Source organism: Muntiacus reevesi, chromosome 16, assembly GCF_963930625.1.
Source record: "Muntiacus reevesi chromosome 16, mMunRee1.1, whole genome shotgun sequence".
Lineage (NCBI taxonomy): Eukaryota > Metazoa > Chordata > Mammalia > Artiodactyla > Cervidae > Muntiacus > Muntiacus reevesi.
The window spans coordinates 36,332,489-36,355,248 of NC_089264.1; the positions used below are offsets into that span (position 1 = coordinate 36,332,489).

The 22,760-nt window shown below is 39.9% G+C and overlaps 1 pseudogene; it reads right to left on the reverse strand.

The window, feature by feature from the left end:
- Positions 1-1,497: 1,497 nt before the first annotated feature.
- Positions 1,498-2,459, reverse strand: LOC136148070 (protein SET-like; annotated as a pseudogene).
- Between the last annotated feature and the right edge of the window lie 20,301 nt (positions 2,460-22,760).

Below are 22,760 nucleotides of genomic sequence, written 5' to 3' on the forward strand. Positions count from 1 at the left end.
TAAAAATCCTTGTACATTTCAACGGGTATTGAGGGTGAACTGATCCATTCCACTAGATTGCTAACTTTCCAATAGGGATATTTGGCAATGTGAACTGGCTTTTAACCCACTTTTGAGCTTGTAATCTGAACTTTTATGCAACATATTACATATTCAAAGCATCTCATAGGGTTAAACTCTTAAATGAATTAGGAATGGTGATGACATATTTTTATTTCATTTGACTCTGAAAATAAAAGGAGAAGAAACATGCTTTTGTGCTTGGTGCATATGCTGGAAGGATGGCATGCAGTGAGGTGATAACAAATAACAGTTACAATGTTTAAAAAAAGTGACATCTGTACTAAGCAGTGTGTTTGGAAATCTTACTTTTAGCATGAAGACTTGCTTTTGTCTTTAGGTCATAGGCCTCTTTTTCCTGGGAGAAAGGAGTTTGGTCAGTTTTTTACTTTTATTGACTTAGACAAACACACATCCATTATTCTTGGCAAGGACCCAGTTGACAGTGGTGTTACCCAAACCCAGAAGCTGCTGATGGCAGTATTAAGCCATTTGTTTATTAATTTACATTGGACATATGTTTCATATTCCTGAAAATTATGCAAAGTACTTTTTTTCTAAATTTTGGTTTAAACTTCCTTATGTCAAACATTATTTTTTTTCCTTTGTGTACACATTTAGTTTTATTATAACAAAGTGACATGCACACTTTTAACATTTAAAACTGAGCATCACCTTTCCTTTCCAGTGAAACAAAAAGAAAATTTAAAAATAAACAGGAACAAAATTACAATAGAGAATATCAATTGCAAATAAGATCCTCTACAGGTTCTACTGATTCTCCCAGCAAGTGGCAGGGCTCAAGTCATCATTAGGAGAGAATTTTATTTTCAAAGTGTCATCTTAAATTGCAAGGATGTCCATTAAACATCGCAATTAAACATGCCAAAGGAGAAGCCATGTTGTCAAAATGCCCACTTAACCCACCCAAACATCTCAAACCTACCCTTTGCTGACCTTCTAAAACCTCATTTTTTTAAAAGTTTTTTTTTTCTTTTTTTTAAACAAGAGAAAGTAGACAGATACATGTTGGTAAATGCTAACTGTCCATATTCACATAGAGACACAGTGTAATCTCTGACCCCAATATACAGAGAAAGGAGGAAAGTATCTAGAATTCTATGCACTACTACACAGGGACCTAGCACCCTCCAGCTTCCAGCAGAGCTAAGAGAGCAGAAGGTTTTTCTTTTTTCCCACAGAGCATGGTGGTGTTGATTCCATAAAAGTTTTGTTGAAACAGGAAGGGATAAAAAAAAAAAAAAAAAAAGAAGATTGGATTTGGAACTGAAAGGGGTAGAGATTCTTTTCCCACTGAATTCTGCTCAAGGTATTTCCCCCCAAATAAGTTGTGAACCATGGTATAAAGGAAAAAAGAGACCTCAAAAACAGGGTGACTGAGCACAAGAGGAGACAAGAAAATAACTGTAACTTGCTCCCAGGGACTGGAGAAAATTTAAAAAGGTTAGAATCCATCAGTGTTCTGTTAGTCATCTTCTCCTTCATCTTCCTCTCCTTCCTCCTCCTCCTCATCATCTTCATCTTCTTCACCTTCATCCTTATCCCCTTCTTCATCAATATCTTCCAATCTTTCTTCCTCTTCATCATTGTCACCATCTTCTTCTCTTTCCCCTTCCTCATCATCCATGTCAGGAACCAAGTAGTATTGTAGTGAATTTGGCCAAATATCATCTCTGATGACCTCTCCTAACTCATCTGCACCTGCATCAGAATGATCAGTAAACCAGGTGAAGAAGCTTTCCGGTTCCTCATGCTGTCTATTCCTGCTCACTTTATTCTGTGTTTGACTTGATCGTTTCATCAAATCCCTTCCAGATTTCCGTCTGATTTCAGTGGACTTTGAAGATGGTTCACCACTCTCATTCAGATGAAATACTTTGAAGAGAATTTTATTTTCGAAGTAAGGGTTTTCATCAAAATAAAAATCTATTCTGTAACCTGATTTAATATCTATCTATCTATATGTCTGTCTGTCTATCTATCTATCTATCAAATTCTATCACTTCAACTCTTGTCAAATAATCCAGCACCTATTCATCCCCCTCCTCAAGCAATGCAGACACTTGTGGATGGTTAAAAATTGTTGTTACCCCCAAATCTGGAGTTTTGGCAATCAATTCCAACCTCTTCTGAAAAAATGGTTGGCAGAGTTTGTTATATTTCTATTCTACTTTCAAAATCTCACTGGCTTGTTCATTAAGTCTGTCTATTTCATTTTGTACTTCATCAGTATGTACAATTGCTTCTTGCTGTTCTTTGTCTTCCTTTGGCAAGTTTGAAGAAGCAAAGGCCTTGCCTGTCCTAGAGGCAGGAGTCAGCCTCGATTTCTTCAGTTTCTTTGCTTGGGGTGTAAGTGAAGATTGGCGTTTGGGGGCCATGCTGGGAAAAAAAGCCAAGAATCCTCCCAGGGAAAGAGAAAGGTACTGCGAGCTCAGAGAAGTCTAAACATTAATTTTTGTTTCAGGAAAATGTTAGCATTTTTGTTTTCTTGCCTAAGTATTTGCTCCCAGGGGATGGAAAGTGGAAAACAGACCACACATAAAGGTGGCTTAATATTGTCCTCACCCAGCATAGGAGGACGGGCTGGGAACAGGAGTAGAGATCAGCTTGGACCAGCACAGCATTATTTGGCAGGCCCACTGGTGTCTTGTATACAGGGCTGACTAACTCTAAATAAACAAGCATTTTAGGAATGAGCTGTCAGATCATGATGACGGCCAGGAGCCTGGGACCAGATCATACCTTGTGAGTGGAGGTGGATTTTCCCAGGATGGAAAAGGATATTGTCCCTGGCAGGGTTGTGGGAAAAGATTAGTCCCAGGTTGGGACATGAGATGGGTCTTAAATAAAGGGTAGGAGGAGTTGAGAGTAATGTGCTCTTCTTTATTCTCTTTCCTTCTGGAGCTGGTAGGGCAATAGGTGGACATCAGTTCTAGGTGAAATGTTTGTGGGAATTAGGCAAGAACTCAGGAACAGATTCTGGTTTGAATAGCCAATTCTAAAATTGGTTATTATTATTATTATTATAGATAATCCTGAAAAAAAATCACTTATGGCAAATCAGCAACTTCTCTGCAGACCAAGGTGGTCCAAGTCCCCAACATAGGACAGCTATTTCTTCAAAGAGAGGAAGTTTGACAAATAAACCAGTGACAGAGGTTGAAGACATCTGGGAAAATGAAGAGAGTGGAGAAGAATCACACCAAGGATATGAACAAGCATTTAGTGAACCCTCACTGAATACATACTGTCTCATTCACTGTGCTAAGCCATAGCTTTAAACACAAAAGATTTCTGGTCTGTGAGATGCTTACAGTCTGAGAGGCAGAGGGGGAACTAGGGCTAAATAGGAGAACAGCAGATTCACACCTCCTTTCTCACCTAGGAATAGATACCAGTTATTGAAAGTGGAATTTCACGTAATGTTGAACTGTTATTCCCTTCTCTTGCTTTCTTTATATTTCTATCTCTGGACAAGAGCTTATGGTTGAATTCTTACTCAGTTAAATGTGGATGTTGAGTACTATATTCACATATTTCACTGAATATTTTGAACAATCTGACAAGGTAGGTGGTAGCTGTTATCTTCCTCATATTATACCTACAGAAACAGGATAGTGAGATTGAGAGCTTGATTCAAAGTCATGTAGATGCAAATAGGGTATCTGGCATTTAGATTCAGAGAGAAGGGTAAGGTAACATCAATGAAGCAGCACAAATTCTAGGCCCCTTTGCTGGTATCCAAGCCATAATTCATTTTCAGAGTTTCATGACCTCCTGTTGTAAAACCCACCAATTGGTTGTACAGTCTAAATTCTCTTACCTGTTCTTCACTCTTGTTCATCCTCTGCTATAGACTGAGCATTGCTGTTTCCCTCAAATTCACATGTTTAAACTTATTCTCCAGTGTGACAGTGTTAAGAAGTGAGGCTTCTGAGAATGATTAAATTATCAGGGTAGAGCCCTCATGAATGGGATTAGTGCCCACACAAGAAACCCCAGAGAGCTACCTTGACTCTTCTACCATGTGACAAAATAGTCAGAAGTCAGCCTTCTATGAACCAAGAAGATGTGTGTGCTGGGGTAAGTCACTGCGGTCGTGTTTGACTCTTTGTGACCCTATGGACTGTAGTGTGCCAGTCTCTTCTGTCCATGGGATTCTTCAGGCAAGAATACTGGAATGAGTTGCTGTGCCCTCCTCCAGGGGATCTTCCCAACCCAGGGATCGACCCTGTATCTCTTATATCTCCTGCATCGGTGGGTTCTTTACCACTAGTGCCACCTACGATGGACCCCACTAAACAAGGAATCTTCTGGTGCCTTGAACTTGGACTTCTCAGTCTTCAGAACTGTGAGAAATAAATTTCTGTTCTTTATAAGTCTTGTAATATTTTGGTATTGCAGCCCAAACAAACTAAGATACCCTTTCAATGGCTCCCAGTTCATGTTGAATTTCTTACTATACTAAAGCATGGTTGTCTTTTCATATCTCTTTGACTTTGCATCTCCTTTCCTTTTTGCCCACAGTACTCTTTCTCCTTCTATAATTGATAAAAAGCACCTTATCAAAAACCAGGTCAGCATCAAGTCTTCTAGAAAAAAAGCTTAGCGCAGTGTTCAAAAGCATGACCTTGGCTTCTTCCACTTAGCATCTTTGGGGATTCGCTAAGCTTTAGTCAGTGCTATCATTTTTAAAATGGAGCCAGCAGAACTGTCTGCAACATCAGTCAGTTCAGTCGCTCAGTCGTGTCCGACTCTTTGCGACCCCATGAATCGCAGCACGCCAGGCCTCCCTGTCCATCACCAACTCCCGGAATCTACATAAACCCATGCCCATCGAGTCGGTGATGCCATCCAACCATCTCATCCTCTGTCGTCCCCTTCTCCTCCTGCCCCAATCCCTCCCAGCACCCGGGTCTTTTCCAGTGACTCAACTCTTTGCATGAGGTGGCCAAAGTACTGGAGTTTGAGCTTCAGCATCAGTCCTTCAATGAACACCCAGGACTGATCTCCTTTAGGATGGACTGTTTGGATCTCCTTGCAGTCCAAGGGACTCTCAAGAGTTTTCTCCAAGACCATAGTTCAAAAGCATCAATTTTTCAGTGCTCAGCTTTCTTCACAGTCCAGCTCTCACATTCATACATGACCACTGGAAAAACCATAGCCTTGACCTTTGTTGGCAAAGTAATGTCTCTGCTTTTTAATAGGCTATCTAGGTTGGTCATAACTTTCCTACAAGGAGTAAGCATCTTTTAATTTCATGGCTGCAGTCACCATCTGCAGTGATTTTAGAGCCCCCAAAAATGAAGTCTGACATTGTTTCCACTGTTTCCCCATCTATTTCCCATGAGGTGTTGGGACCAGATGCCATGATCTTAGTTTTATGAATGTTAAGCTTTAAGCCAACTTTTCACTCTTCTCTTTCACTTTCATCAAGAGGCTTTTTAGTTCCTCTTCACTTTCTGCCATAAGGGTGGTGTCATCTGCATATCTGAGGTTATTGATATTTTTCCCGGCAATCTTGATTCCAGCTTGTGCTTCTTCCAGCTCAGCATTTCTCATGATGTACTCTGCATATAAGTTAAATAAGCAGGGTGACAATATTCAGCCTTGACGTACTCCTTTTCCAACTTGGAAACAGTCTGTTGTTCCATGTCCAGTTCTAACTGTTGCTTCCTGACCTGTGTACAGGTTTCTCAAGAGGCAGGTTAGGTGGTCTGGTATTCCCATCTCTTTCAGAATTTTCCACAGTTTATTTTGATCCACACAATCGTAGGCTTTGACATAATCAATAAAGCAGAAATAGATATTTTTCTGGAACTCTCTTGCTTTTTCAATGATCTAGTGGATATTGGCAATTTGATCTCTGGTTCCTCTGCCTTTTCTAAAACCAGTTTGAACATCTGGAAGTTCATGGTTCACATATTGCTGAAGCCTGGCTTGGAGAATTTTGAGCACAACTTTACTAGTGTGTGAGATGAGTGCAATTGTGCGGCAGTTTGAACATTCTTTGGGATTGTCTTTCTTAGGGATTGGAATGAAAACTGACATTTTCCAGTCCTGTGGCGACTGTTGAGTTTTCCAAAGTTCCTGGCATATTGAGGGCAGCACTTTCACAGCATCATAGGGTTATTTAATGTATTAATTACAGATGGCTAACAAACACATGAAAAGATGCTCAACATCACTCATTATCAGAGAAATGCAAATCAAAATCACAAGGAGGTACCATTACACACCAGTCAGAATGACTGCTATCCAAAAGTCTACAAGCAGTAAATGCTGGAGAGGGTGTGGAGAAAAGGGAACCCTCTTACACTGTTGGTGGGAATGCAAACTAGTACAGCCACTATGGAGAACAGTGTGGAGATTCCTTAAAAAACTGGAAATAGAACTGCCATATGACCCAGCAATCCCACTTCTGGGCATACACACCGAGGAAACCAGATCTGAAAGAGACACGTGTACCCCATGTTCATCGCAGCACTGTTTATAATAGCCAGGACATGGAAGCAGCCTAGATGCCCATCAGCAGACGAATGGATAAGGAAGCTGTGGTACATATACACAATGGAATATTACTCAGCCATTAAAAAGAATTCATTTGAATCTGTTCTAATGAGATGGATGAAACTGGAGCCCATTATACAGAGTGAAGTAAGCCAGAAAGAAAAACACCAATACAGTATACTAACACATATATATGGAATTTTAAAAGATGGTAATGATTACCCTATATGCAGGACAGAAAAAGAGACACAGATGTATAGAACAGACTTTTGGACTCTCTGGGAGAAGGCGAGTGGGATGATTTGAGAGAATAGCATTGAAACAAGTGCATTATCAAATGTGAAGCAGCTCGCCAGCCCAGGTTGAATGCATGAGACAAGTGCTCAGGGCTGGTACACTGGGAAGATCCAGAGGGATGGGATGGAGAGGGAAGTAGGAGGGGGGATCAGCATGGGGAACACATGTAAATCCATGGTTGATTCATGTCAATGTATGGCAAAACCCACTACAATATTCTAAAGTAATTAGCCTCCAACTAATAAAAATAAATGAAAAAAAATTAAGTATTAATTATAAAGGGCTTTGCATAGATCCTGACACATAGTGAATGATGAATAAATTTTGTTACCTTAGTTCTCCATGAAGACATCCCTGACTTTGCAAGTATAATCACCCACCTTCTCAGATAGGTTTTAGAGTAAATAATATTCATATCTTTATTTTAGAATTTATTCTGTTATCTTGTCATTATTTGTTTAAATACTCTTCTCTTACTATCTAACTTCTTGTCAATAATAGTTCAAATTATGCCTTGTGGGAATGCTATGCTCTGCCAGTTGGGATCAGGAGAAGTCCTGGAAAGCAGACATCAAGAATCTGATTTGGAGTTGGTTACTTGTGATCTGATGGCAATGAGGGATCCATAGTATCAGTAATTAGTAGGGTAATAGCTCCTGGCATGTAGTGGCATTATAATTACTAATGTTTTCACCTACAGTTAATTGGGAGGTGAAAGGAGTAGGTGGAACATTATTTTATGGAAAGGTTCTCCTGAGTAAACAATTTGGGGAAAATTATAGTTATGAAGATATTGCAGTGGATTAACTGCATTGCAGTCCTTGGCAAAAGAAAACAATAGACTCAGAGAAGTAAGCTGCCAGTGTGAACACTCTATGAGAGTCAGAGGGGCTCTGTGGCTGCTATGAACAGCAGTGCGATCTGTTACAAGTCTGCATCAGACTGTGCAGGAAGCCAGGGAATGCAGCTGCAGAACAGACCAAGTGCATAGCCATGACATATTTCCTTTGTTAGGACCTTACAGAAAAGCAGGAAGAGCCTGAGAACTGGATTTGTGGTCAAGAAGTCCAAGGACCTTGAACCTCACCTTCCCTTGAATGTCCCACCAGGGAAGAAGCACCCCTCTTCCTTTTGCCAGAGGAATGTAGCCTCTCTGTCCTGGAGACCATCTGATGCTCTGCATGAAAGGCCTTAATAGGGCTTTCCTGTTCTCAAGCTCTACATCCATTAATCTTCACTTTATCTAGACCAGTATCTGGGATCAGATCTTAGCACTCACTGTTGGAATGGGGAAGTACTCAGGAAAATATAGTTTATACCCCCAGGGAATCTCAGAAGTTGACTGTGCTGTGCTGAGTTGCTCAGTCCTGTCTGACTCTTTGAATCCCTATGGACTGTATCTGGCCAGCTCCTCCATCCACGGGATTCTCCATGCAAGGCTACTGGAGTGGGTTGCTGATAACTTATAGTGAATGATGTCGGATGCATGATCTCTGAAGAAGATTTGGCTTCGGGACTAGAGACCAGGCTTGATCACTCAAGAACTTTTGTGTAGCAGAGTTTTCTTAAAATAAGAAAAGGGACATAGAAAGCTTCTGACATAGACATCAGAAGGGGGAATGGAGAGTGCCACCCTTGATAGTCTTAGAAAAGGGAGTTATATATTTTTTGTTTTTGTTTTTTAATTTATGTTGCAGCGGTTTTGCCATACATTGACTTGAATCCTCCATGGGTGTACATGTGTTCCCCATCCTGAACCCCATCCCACCTCCCTTCCCGTCCCATCCCTCTGGGTCATCCCAGTGCACCAGCCCTGAGCGCCCTCTCTCATGCATCGAACCTGGACTGGTGATCCGATTCACAAATGATAATATACATGTTTCAATGCCATTCTCCCAAACCATCCCACCCTCGCCTTCTCCCACAGAGTCCAAGAGACTGTTCTATACATCTGTGTCTCTTTTTCTATTTTGCATATAGGGTTATTGTTACCATCTCTCTAAATTCCATATATATGTGTTAGTATGCTGTATTGGTGTTTTTCTTTCTGGCTTACTTCACTCTGTATAATGGGCTCCAGTTTCATCCATCTCATTAGAACTGATTCAAATGAATTCTTTTTAATGGCTGAGTAATATTCCATTGTGTATATGTACCACAGCTTTCTTATCCATTCGTCTGCTGATGGGCATCTAGGCTGCTTCCATGTCCTGGCTATTATAAACAGTGCTGTGATGAACATTGGGGTACATGTGTCTCTTTCAGATCTGGTTTCCTCGGTGTGTATGCCCAGAAGTGGGATTGCTGGGTCATATGGCAGTTCTATTTCCAGTTTTTTAAGGAATCTCCACCCTGTTCTCCATAGCGGCTGTACTAGTTTGCATTCCCACCAACAGTGTAAGAGGGTTCCCTTTTCTCCACACCCTCTCCAGCATTTATTGCTTGTAGACTTTTGAATAGCAGCCATCCTGACTGGCGTGTAGTGGTACCTCCTTGTGGCTTTGATTTGCATTTCTCTGATAATGAGTGATATTGAGCATCTTTCCATGTGTTTGTTAACTGTATGTCTTCTTTGGGGAAATGTCTGTTTAGTTTTTGGCCCATTTTTTGATTGGGTCATTAATTTTTCTGGAATTGAGCTGCAGGAGTTGCTTGTATATTTTTCAGATTAATTCTTTGTCAGTTACTTCGTTTGCTATTATTTTCTCCCATTCTAAAGGCTGTCTTTTCACCTTGCGTATAGTTTCTTTTGTTGTGCAAAAGCTTTTAAGTTTAACTAGGTCCCATTTGTTTATTTTTGCTTTTATTTCCAATTGGTTATTACAATAAATCAAAAGAATGCCTCAAGGCTGTAAAGATCTTACTCGACCCTCTCCCACAATTTACATTTTAAGATGACAGGATTAGAATTTAACAACAGAAAGATCTTACCAAACCCATAATATACATTTTAAGACAACAGGATTAGTCAGGTTTTCAGGAAGGAGAAACTGTCCTGAAGCAGGATACATTGTTATATAATCCTTAGTACAGAGTTTAAACTGAGTTGTTTGTTGTGTAATTATCAGTTCTGGGCTTAAAGAAAAAAAATGTTTTATGTGACTAAGACTAAGAAATGTAGAAATAAATTTTTGTTTTTTCCTCCTCCTTGAGAATTCCAGCGCCTATCTCATCCTTCAGAGCCCCAGATCCCTCTCTCCTCCTCGGGAGCCCTGGACTTCTTATCAGCCTGCCTAGGAATTGACTCTCTAATTGCTATGTCCTCCTCCAGGGGATCTTCCCAACCAAGGGATCGAACACAGGTCTCCTGCATTGCAAGCAGATTCTTTGCCATCTGAGCCATTCTAGCCCTAGAGTTTACTAATATGTACCATTAATAACTAGGGACACATTTGCGAGAATTGAATTGGAGGGTGTTGGAGCAGGCGGAGTAGATTATGAGGCTTCCTTGGGAGAAATTTTGTCAGGGCATTTTCTCATGACTCTGCTTTCATGTTCTGGAAAAGATATCTGAGTTTTCTGGACAGGCACCTTGAAGCTTAAATATAAAAGTGAACTACAGTGAATGGGGTGCTGGTGGCAGAACTTCTCTGGAAGCATCTTAAGGTGTGGGTAGGTGAAAGGCTTGAACGGTTTTATTGTGTAAGTCATTGAGAGTGCTACACCTGCTGTGGTCCCAGAAGAGCCCAGGGAACATAATCTTCACTAAGTGGGTAGAGAATGGACTGGTAGGAAGTACACCAGCTTTTTCAATAGCTCAGTGGTTGCTGTTTTATATCGACTTGGTTTTATGGTGGGAGATGTGGACACAAAACTGACGGCTCCCACATATGGATGGTGGATTTGGGGAAAGGCAGAAGCCACACTGTAGCATAGAAATGCCAATTGCAAAACAGAAATAATGATCGTAATGGGCATCATGGCCAGAGTGGCAAGTGGGGTGCCTTGTCCAATAAGGATAGAGTGATAACTGTTAAATGATTATGTTTTGGGGGGAAGGATAGAAAGAGAGGTAGAAAGAAGGACAGAGAAGGAGACAGAGAGAGGAGAGAAGGAAGGGTTAGGAAGGGGAATAGAAGAAAAGAGAAGATTGAGATTGGTGGGCAGAAAGCTGACACCAGTTATCACAGTGGGAAACAATGGCCCCTCATCCAGTGGTAAGAATACACAAAAGATCTGTAGGAAAAAAGATCTCCACGACCTAGATAATCATGATGGTGTAATCACTCACCTAGAACCAGACATCTTGGAATGTGAAGTCAAGTGGGCTTTAGGAAGCATGACTACGATCAAAGCTAGTGGAGGTGATGGAATTCTAGTTGAGCTATTTAAAATTCTAAAAGATGATGCTGTGGAAGTGCTACACTCAATGTGCCAGGAAATTTGGAAAACTCAGCAGTGGCCACAGGACTGGAAGAGGTCAGTTTTCATTCCCCTAAGAAAGACACTGCCAAAGAATGCTCAAACTATCACACAGTTGCACTTATCTCACACGCTAGTAAAGTGATGCTCAAAATTCTCCAAGCCAGGCTTCAGCAATACGTGAACCGTGAACTTCCAGATGTTCAAGCTGGTTTTAAAGAAGACACAGGAACCAGAGATCAAATTGCCAACATATGCTGGATCATAGAAAAAGTAAGAGAGTTTCAGAGGAACATCTATTTCTGCTTTATTGACTATGCCAAAGCCTTTGACTGTGTGGATCACAATAAACTGTGGAAAATTCTGAAAGAGATGGGAATACCAGACCACCTGACCTGCCTCGTGAGAAATCTGTATGCAGGTCAGGAAGCAACAGTTAGAGCTGGACATGGAACAGCAGACTGGTTCCAAATAGGAAAAGGAATGCATCAGGGCTGTATATTGTCACCCTGCTTATTTAACTTATATGCAGAATACATCATGAGAAACGCTGGGCTGGATGAAGCACAAGCTGGAATCAAGGCTTCCTAGAGAAATATCAACGATCTCAGATATACAGATGAGACCACGCTTATGGCAGAAAGTGAAGAAGAATTAAAGAGCTTCTTGATGAAAGTGAAAGAGGAGAGTGAAAAAGTTGGCTTAAAGCTTAATATTCAGAAAACTAAGATCATGGCATTTGGTCCCATCACTTCATGGCAAATAGATGGGGAAACAGTGGAAACAGTGGCAGACTTTATTTTTTTGGGGCTCCAAAATCACTGCAGATGGTGACTGCAGCCGTGAAATTAAAAGATGCTTACTCCTTGGCAGGAAAGTTATGACCAACCTAGATAGCATATTAAAAAGCAGAGACATTACTTTGCTGACAAAGGTCCATCTGGTCAAGGCTATGGTTTTTCCAGTAGTCATGTATGGATGTGAAAGTTGTAGCATAAAGAAAATTGAGTGCCAAAGAACTGACGCTTTTGAACTGTGGTGTTGGAGAAGACTCTTGAGAGTCCCTTGCACTGCAAAGAGATCCAACCAGTCCATCCTAAAGGAGATCAGTCCTGAATATTCATTGGAAGGACTGATGCTGAAGCTGAAACTCCAATACTTTGGCCACATGATTTGAAGAAGTGACTCATTTGAAAAGACCCTGATGCTGGGAAAGATTGAGGGCAGAGGAGAAGGGGACGACAGAAGATGAGATGGTTGGATGGCATCACCGACTCAATGGACATGAGTTTGAGTAAATTCTGGGAGCTGGTAATGGACAGGGAGGTCTGGCGTGCTGCAGTCCATGGGGTCACAAAATATTGGACACAAGTGAGCAACTGAACTGACTGACTGATTGGAACCTGTTGCCATGGGCCTGAAGGATTTTATTTCAGGAGGTTTTCAGGGGATAAGATAATTTGCTGACAGGATAATGTGCTCAGGGGACAGGATAATTTGACCTGTGAAGTCAGTGACTGTCCTTGGCCAGCCCAGTGCTGCTTGCTATGGCCTCAGGATGCCTGGCAATGCTGTTTCCTGATAGTTCTGTTAACCATAAAAATAGTCTTTCTCTTCGTTTATCAGTTCCTTTCTAACCTAACCACCCTTTAATCATATTCAGTTTCTTATGGTTGTTGCTAAAATGGAACTTCTAAATTAAAAGAGCGCTAACCATCCATGTTTCTTTTTTAAGATCACTGGGAGCAGAGATAAACTACCAGTATTTATTAATTGTGATTCATCTTTGCTATGGAATAGTCTAAAATAGTTAAAAAAAAAAAAAAGATCATCCTGCACAGGTATAGAAAGATCTCCAAAATATACATTTAAAGGACAAAAATAAGACAAATAGGAGAAGTTCAAAATATTATGAAGAGTAAGATTCTTTAATATTAATAAAAATGACTATATGGCTCTTCATACACATTAAGTGATTTAATTGATTGAATACGTTTAAAGTGCTACAAACTGTGCCTGGTTAATAGTTGATACTTTATAAGTGCAGCTTATTGCATACACTATTAAATATTATATATTGTATAATAATATTGTATTTCATATTATTTACTATGAGTATTGTGGTAATATTGTAGAGAGGGGTATGTGTGTAGGTCATAGAAAACTTTTTACTTTTCATTCTGTGCATTCATGTATAGTTGTTCTTTCTCATCAGATCAACATGTTATATTTTTTCTCCTTTCTATCTTTAAAACATCAAGGTTCATTTGGACATTAGTTGATCAGCTATTTCTTATTTCCCTCTTGAGATTTCCCTATTTAAATGTAAATTTGAATAATAATAGAATGAAAGAAAGCACAAATTAATGAAAAGAGAGGGAGAAATGATTCAGAGTTTGAAGTAAGTATGTAGAGAAGACAAATTGTGGGTTTGCATATCAAATAGATCAGGTCCTGCCTATTTTCTCTGGGTGTGAACTTGAGTCAGTTCAGTTAATGTTTCTTTACTTTGGTTTCCCTATCTGTATAATGTAAATAATGACAGCTACATTATAGAAGTGATGTAAGGATAAAGTGAGATAGTCCTTTTAGTATACCAGAAAAAAAAAAAAAAAAAAAGCTCATATATATGGAAGGGCGAGAGCTAGTTTCTTCCATAATAAAATTGTAGGTAAGAGTAACAGGATTAAATATTTTGAATGCATGGCTTTTCAAGCTGGTTGCATTGTAGATTTATTGCTAGGATAAACGTGACTTGTACAAATTACAGTCACCAACAAAAAGGGACAATGCCAATATAAACATCTCTTTCCTGTTTCTTTGCTGGGAAGTCCAATGAAAAGAATAGAAAAGAAAAGACATTTTAAGGCCAGGGGCACGTTTAAGCTTGTGATTTGCCTAAAATTATAGTCCTGTTCTTTTATCCCCCCAGCTTTGTGAAAGCACCTTTCTCCAAGTCGCTAGGTGTATTTGTGGCACTCAGAGTAATTGGCTCATTAGACTATAACGTTGCCCCTCATCCTGCACCCACATCCCTCCAGTTAAGCTGGGTGGAAGAAGCAGAGCTCTTCATTCAGGGACAGCACAGCTTGCTATCTTTTTTGCATTTCTCCAAGTCGAAGAAGAGACACAAAGGGATGCTTTCCTGCGTTAATTGGCCGTGCGCGCTCCTGAGCTGCTGAGGTTGGAAGCCTTTCAATGCCATGATCATACTGCCCCCACGTGGTCAAATCTAGAAAATCTCACCCACAATCTGCTCACCCAGAGTAAAACCTTATCCTACAAAAGACCAAAGCAATGGGCTCTTACAGACTTCTGCAGTTGTGCTGATTTCCTAGAGAAGTCGCTGTGATTATTTAGATAGTACAGTTATCTCGGTCTTGCAGAGGGAGAATAAATTTCCTTGGTTTTGGAGCTAGCTGCTAATTCTCCTAATAGCGTGACTGTAGTTTTAAACCGCTAATTTCTGCTCTGGGAAGTAAGGGTGAAAATCCCTTTACTGCCTTATTTCATGAGTTGGAGAAATAAAATAACACTGGCTTTAAATGTTTTGAAATTCTAGGTGTTGTGGTGTAATAAAATGGATAGGAGTAAGTGAACGTTTCCAGCAGAAGCACTGTCACCTGAATACTCTCTCTTTTTAGGGGCATGAGCTGAATCAAGTTTTTAAGTTTCCTGAAACTATATTTTCTTGTTCTGAAGAAGTGCTGTAAATAGTACCTCAAATACTCTTTTTTAACTGAGTTATTGTATGAAATTGTTTGTTGTAAACTTGCTGTATCAAATATAAACTGCAATGCTAATCTTAGCTTCATAATGATTAAATATTTAAATATGACCCTGAGAGCCCCTGGGGTGACGAGCCCCCCAATTCTGGCTTGCTCATGAACTTTCTAGGTAAAATTGGACAGGTCAGGTATCTAAGTATGAAGGGATCCATTTTCTTACCTCTCAAGTGTGGACGATAGTTTTGCTTTGCTTACCTCCTTGTGAATGTTACTGAAATGAACCTTTTGGGGAGAAATTGTGAAAACTGCACATTGAATATATTACATGCTTTTGCTTTCATTCCAGTCACAAGTACTTCTTTCTTCCTATTAACAAGTAATAGGGTCATTCACAGATCACAGATTTACTTCAAAGTAAATAAATAATTCCTACAAAGACATGCCTCATTTGCTATAAATGATCACAGTGCCAGGAGCTGGGATCACTGGTAACCCTGCAGCATGTAAAGGTGAATGTCCTTATCTAGAGGATACAGTGTTAGTTTCTTTGTGGCAGGTGGCAATTCAAATAGATGCTCTGCCTATGGATCGTGTTGGTTTTCTTGTACCTTGTTTAAAATGCATGTTCTGAATAACTTGGCTTAAGAAAGTGAATAATTTACAAAGAAAACTCTCCTTCCCCCTCCAACAGTGGCAATAAGAGCATGTTCTGTTTTCCTTTAGCCTGTTACCCCAGTAAAAGAATGTTCCATGTCAGACAATGCAATTCTTTTCTGACTGGTCTTTACTGAGGTCATACCGCATGTTGAATAGAACCTTCTGCCCTATTGTGGTGAATAGCCACGTGCTGTGCTAAGCTGCTTCAGTCATGTCCAAGTTTTTGCAACCCCATGGACTGAGCCCACCAGCCAGGAAAGAATACTGGAGTGGGCTGCCGTGCGCTCCTCCAGGGGATCTTCCTGACCCAGGGACCGAACCCGTGTCTCTTGGGTCTTCTGCATTGCCAGGCAGATTCTTTAGCACGAGCGCCGCCTGGGAAGCCCACTGCCACAACCCACCTCTCTACACCTCACTCCCAGCTCTTCCGAGAGGGCTGGATCAGCACAGCAAAAGTATCTGTATAACTGATGAGTCCCTGAGAAGAGCTTGACTTTAAGAGAATGGAGAAAATATCTATATACACACACATATACACACACTCCACAGCATTTCCAAGACAGGATGTGGAGATTTTAAAACAGGTTAATTAATTCTGGGGAATGAGAATGAGAATAAGTTCTAGGAGGATTAGGGTACTTTCATTTCCACTCTTTAGGTTTAATATTATTTTCATTAATATGAACATGTAACTACATATCACTTCTGCAAAAATAGATATCATATAGATATTAAATGATATCTATATGTATAGACAACATAGCTTCCCTGGTGGCTCAGAGGGTGAAAAATCTGCCTGCAATGTGGGAGATCTGGGTTCAATCCCTGGGTTGGGAAGATACCCTGAAGAAGGGAATGGCTATCCACTGCAGTATTCTTGCCTGGAGAATTCCATGGGCAGAGGAGCCTGGCAGGCTACAGTCCATGTGGTCACAAAGAGTTGGACACGACTGAGTGACTTTCACTTCCACTTTCATAGACAACGTAAGCATTCCAAGATATTTTCATCGAAAAAGGAAGTTGCAGAATAACATGTATCGTGATATTTATCTTATGTAAAATAGGCATGTATATATACATTTAGAAAAAATTATGAAAGCCTATGTAGCCATATGGTTAAAAATTATTGTCCTTAAGATTTTCAGGTTAAGAAAACGTATACTTAAAACCTTTCTTTCCATGTTCCTAGTTTTTGATTGGATTTTTATACTAAACCTGTTTATGTGGTTACTTGTATAATTGAAAAAATATATTTTATTCCTGTACACATTGGCCAGATTGGGTGGTTGTTTCATGTCTGATGAATATATCCATTTGTCCAGGGCTCTTTGAACAGTCTCTGCCCAGTCCTCCTTGTCTCTAGGCTGAGCCTTTCTTGGAAGCGTCTTTTAACCACCCCTGGCTGGGGGAGGGGACTTGTGCTCCCATCACAATGCTCCTTCTATTCCACCAGAGAACTTACCACGCCGCATTTCGACTTCTTATCAATTATCTGACCTCAGTAGGCCACAGGCAACTTAAGGTTATATTTCTGTGTTTCAGGTGTAGTTTTTGACATATAACAGATTCTGAAATCAATGTTTATTAAATAGATCAAATCTAATGCATGCATGTAAAGTTGCTTCAGTTGTGTCCGGCTCTTTGTGACCCTAAGGGCTATAGCTCTCAAGGCTTCTCTGTCCATGGGATTCTCCAGGCAAGAATACTGGAATGGGTTGCCATGCCCTTCTCCAGGGGATTTTTTCCACCCAGGGATCAAACCCCTGTCTTTTATTAAATTTCCTACATTGGCAGGAGGATTCTTTACAGTAGTACCACCTGGGAAGCCCATTAAATAGATAGGTAAATGGAAAGAAGGAAGGAGGAATGGAAGGATTGAAGGTGGGAGGGAGTGAGGAAGGGGAAGAGGAGGAAATGATATCCACAAGAGAAAGAGATGTGGTCAGATTGGAACTTAATAAGGAAGAAAAAAATGTGTCAGTATTCAGCTCTGTCTGAAGAAGAAAAGGAAATTTCAATGACTATAGAGGCATAAATCATTTGGGAACAAGAATTTTTCACCAAGTTTTCCATGTTGTTCTTATAATTGCTTTTATATATATATATATATATATATATATATATATATATATATATATATATATGAAGAAACAGAGTCCCATTTATATTAATTTAAAAATTTAATGTATGAGAATAAAGTTAAGAATTGTGGTAGGATGTATATAAAGAAAACCATGTGAATTTACTGAAGGATTTGAAAGAGGCCTGGAATAGATAAAAACACATTCCATTTGATGGATGGGAATACATGATATTGAAGTGATTAATTATCCACAAATGACTTTATATATTGGATGTAATTACAGTGAATCTCCCAGTGGTTTTGCTTCTTTTCTTTCTCTCCCACCTTCCTTTCCTATTCTTTCCTTCCTTCTGACACTGGCATTGTTTCTGCTCCTTGAGCTCCAGGCTCTCCCCAGGCTCAGCACTTTGCCATCAGCTGTTCCTTATGCTGAATTTCTCTTTTCCTAGATCTTCAAAAGGCTGCCTCTTCCTGTCAAAATAGAGCTCAGCCCAGATATCACTATGTCAGGGAAAAATCTCTCAAACACCTAACTTAAAGTAACTTTAAGTCACAAAGCCACTCTTATTATTCTGCTTTCTTTTCTCCATAGCACTTGTCGTAATCTGAAAATACTGTCTTTATATTTTATGCATATAATCTATTTCACCCCACTAGAATGTAAGCTCCATGAGAGCAGTGGCATTCCCTAATATAATATACTGCATTCCCTGCCCCCCTGAAACAATGCCAAGCATAAGAAATTGGTATTGCTCCTAATGAGTGATCAATTTTGCAGTTTTGAGAGATCATTTAGCAGCAGACAATCTTAATATTTAACTGTTTCCCTTGAAACATGCCTAGAGATTTGTTAGATTAGTTTTAACTGTCTTTGCTGCTCTGTGCTTAGTCCCTCAGTTGTGTCTAAGTCTTTGCGACCCCATGAACTGCAGCCCGCCAGGCTCCTCTGCCCATGGGAATTCTGCAGGCAAGAATACTGGAATGGGTTGCCAGGCCCTCCTCCAAGGGATCTTCTCAACCCAGGGATCGAATCCAGGTCTCCCACATTTCAGGCAGATTCTTTACCATCTAAACCACCAGGGAAGCCCAAGAATAGTGGAGTGAGTAGCCTATTCCTTCTCCAGGGGATCTTCCTGACCCGGGAATTGAACTGGGGTGTCCTGCATTGCAGGTGGATTCTTTACCAGCTGAGCTACCAGGGAAGCCCTTAACTGTGTTTATATTTTGTTAAAGAACGATTCTGTATTTTGCCTGCATATGATTCTTATCTCGACCACCTCTGAGTTGTGTGACTTTGGGCAAGTTGCTTAACTTCCCCAGTCAACTTCCTCATCTGTAAAAGGGATGATGAGAGTAGCAACTTGGTAGCAACATAATTCTGTGGATTATTAATCAATGAGTAGATAATGACAACTTCAAACTTAATGATATATTGTGTGGCACATAGTAAACTCTCAATAAATTTTGGTGATCTTTGATTAACTATATAATATTATCATCTATTGGAGGGTCCTTAACTTATGACCATCCAGTGTTTCAAAGACACTTACTGAATTATCTGTAAGTCCAAATATTCTACAAGGGCTGATGTGAGTGTATCACTGCAGTTTGGTTTCACGAGAGAACACTGCAGGTTGATAATCTTGGCTTTGATAATCTCTTTTGCACAGATAATATTCATAATTTTCTTACCAACTATTGTTTGAACGTCACCTTTCTTTACTATAAAAATTCAGGACTTGTCCTTTAAGCACTGTTACTGCATTTTAAAGCAAACGTCAGCCACAATATGTGACTGCTAATGGCATCTGTGGTGGTGGGCAGATCTGATGCTTTCGCTTTGACAAATAACTCTTCTCTTTGTATCTGTCCCTTTAGCCAATATCTGTGGCATGCTCACCTTGTACCAGGCACTGTAGTTCTGAGAATGATGCGAAAAATAGGGCAGATTCATTCTTGCCCCCTTATAACTTGCGTTTGTGTGCTTATGAAAGGGTGTGTGTTGAAAATTCTAAGTACAGGACTTTGTGTGTTTACAGATGAGGTTTGGCCCTTTAAAGACTCGGCAGTTCGCTGTGTACCAGGATTATTTTCTCTTTGGGAGAATGTCACCCTTGCTTCCAACATTAGATATGGACAAGCCATATGCTAAGTGGTTTGACATTTCAGTTTGATTTAAACCGATTGACATTGACAGCTTCATGCCAAAGCATGTTAATTTTTAATCAGAAATAATATCCTCTTGGACCAATGAATGTGTCTAGCATTAATTGGCAGTGGCTTCTTGTAAACTTTCTAGGAGAAGACATGGACAAGAAAGAAAACACAAGCATTTTATGGGGGGACGTGAACAGCCACATCAAAGAGAAATTATTATCGCTTCGTGTAAGCTGTGTTCTATTTGTTGGCCATTTGTGCCTTCATTCAAATCACAGTCAAGATCATCTACTACATACTAGGAGCTCCGGAGATACAAAGACACTGTATCCCTTGAAAAGGAGAAAATGTTAGTCACTCAGTCATGTCCGACTCTTTGTGACCCCATGGACTGTAGCCCACCAGGTTCCTCTGTCCATGGAATTTTCCAGGCAAGGATACTGGAGTGGGTTGCCATGCCCTTCTTCAAGGGATCTTCCCAGCCCAGGGATTGAACCCAGGTCTCCTGCCTTGCAGGCAGATTCTTAACCCCTACTGTATCCCTTAAGGAGCTCCTAATCTGATAGCAGAATCAGACAAGGGTACAAATGATTAGCATACAATGTGATCAGTTCTTTTATGATCTACAAGAGGATTTGGTGCTATCTCCTTTGGCACAACTGAGCTGATCATGCAGGAGATGGTTAAAGGTTTTGACAGGAAATAGATATCAATGTTTCTGCATACTGGCGAAATACAGTTTTTAGTTTAGAGTTCCAGTTCATTGCAAAGACTCCCCCTATCGGTACCAGAGGTCCTCTCCCTGCAGGGTTCCAAAAATGTGTATTTCATGAGAGACTGCAGCTGCCAGTGGTGCGTATTAGAGGCAGGGTGAACTCAGGAGGAAGACGGCTGGACATCACGTGTCTCCCAGTTTCTCAAGCTGGAAATCTGAGTGCCTTTCTTGACTTATCTCTGTCCCCCTCCACCTCTAACTAATCCCACAAGTTTTGTCAATCTTTTCTTTCTTGCATATCTCTGTGGTGTAGAAATATCTCTCGAGTCTACTTTGAATTGATCTGGGGTGCAGCTTTGATATCTGCCGCTTTAAAAATCCCCTCAAGATGATTCTAATGTATGGCAAAATCTGACTTCCAGATAACTCAGAATCTCTGGAGAAAAGGCAAATCAAAGCCTGAATGAGATATCATCTCACACCTGTTAGAATGGCTGTTACCAGAAAGACAAGCGATAAGAAATATTGGTGAAGATGTACCAAGAAAAAGAAAAAATAAAACCATTGCTGGGAATGTAAATTGGTACAGCCACTATGGAGAACAGTAAGTTTCTCAAGAAGTTAAAAGTAGAACTACCATATGATCTGGTTGTCCCACTTCTGGGTATATATCCAAAGAAAATAAAATCAGTATCTTGAAGACATATCTGCAGTCCTATATTTAGTATTAATATTAGTCACAATAGCTGTGATATGAAAACAAACTAGGTGTCTATCGACGATGAATGGATAAAGAAAAAATACACACATACATGTCCACACATATATGTATGTATATACATACATCTGCATCTAAAATGCACATATCTGAATTGGATATGTTCCCAATTAAATGAATGTCCAGAGTTGGGAAAACCAGTTTATTTGCTCCTTCTTCTAGAGAAAGATCATCTTTTCCAGGGACTTCTGGCCTCTGGGCTTTGCAGATACTGATTTTGCAGCTGAAATATCTTGGCGTGAAATACCTCACACTGTGATGTAGGTTTTCACCTAATGGTATGGGAAGTTAGGCTTAATGGGCTTCAGAAATCTTTCTTTCTCATCTACCTGATAAGGTGTACATAAAGATATAATGAGATAATGCAATCCAAAGAGCTTAACAATCCACCTGACATCTATCAGGCACTCAATAAATAATAGCTGGTATGATAATTCTTAACAATGGTCTGATTTCTGTCCTTCCTTCATGATTCTCTTGGATAAACTACTTATAGGGAAAACTGTTATAAAATCAACTGTAGAAGAATGAGAAATGAAATAAAAACTTAATTATGCAAGTTCAGAAGCAGCATATAAGTTGAAAATACAACTGCTATTTGAGCTGATGTTTGCTTAATTCAGAGCATGATGCAGGATTCAAATCAGACTCTGGGATCTGTGACCTTGGGAAGAAACATCCTTTTAAGAAAAAAAAATGTATCTTTCAGCTTTGATACAGTCAGGAACTACCAAGAGAATTGCCAGTTTTGCAGTTTGTACCCTTAGGCATCCTGAGCTGAAAGGAGCACTCAGTTGCTATAGCAGCACCTACTTTAGGAGTATTTTTATGCAGATATATGTCTTTGTAAAAAATAGTAGTGGAGTGGCTATGAGTGAAATATCACTTGTAAACTTCAATTTGCAGCTCATTTTGAGTCTGGAATAAAATTTAGATGTGATTTATCTAGCAGTCAAGGAAACCATATATAGGTATTAGGGAAAGTATGTTGATACAAAAACAAAATCTTTTCTTCTTTTAAATATCTAGTTACAACTAGATATTTATGGTGACAAGAGTACAAAGGCTAGATGAGAATTTGTTGTCCAAACAGAGATTTTTTCCCCAGGGTTTCAGAAAGGGGAAAAAAAAATTCTAAGGAAGGATTCATTGGCAGAATGTCAATGTTTCTTAGAACTGGATCAAACTTTGAGAGCATCTTCAAATATCCCAAGAAGAGTGTTATATACTTTATTCAGAAATAAGTCCCTCATTCCTTCTGAGCCCCTTCCCATAATATCAAAGAGAATTAGGAAGAGTATATAGGCATGGATCTGGAGGAGGGCACAGCAACCCACTCCAGTATTCTTGCCTGCAGAATCCCATGGACAGAGGAACCTGGTGGGCTACAGT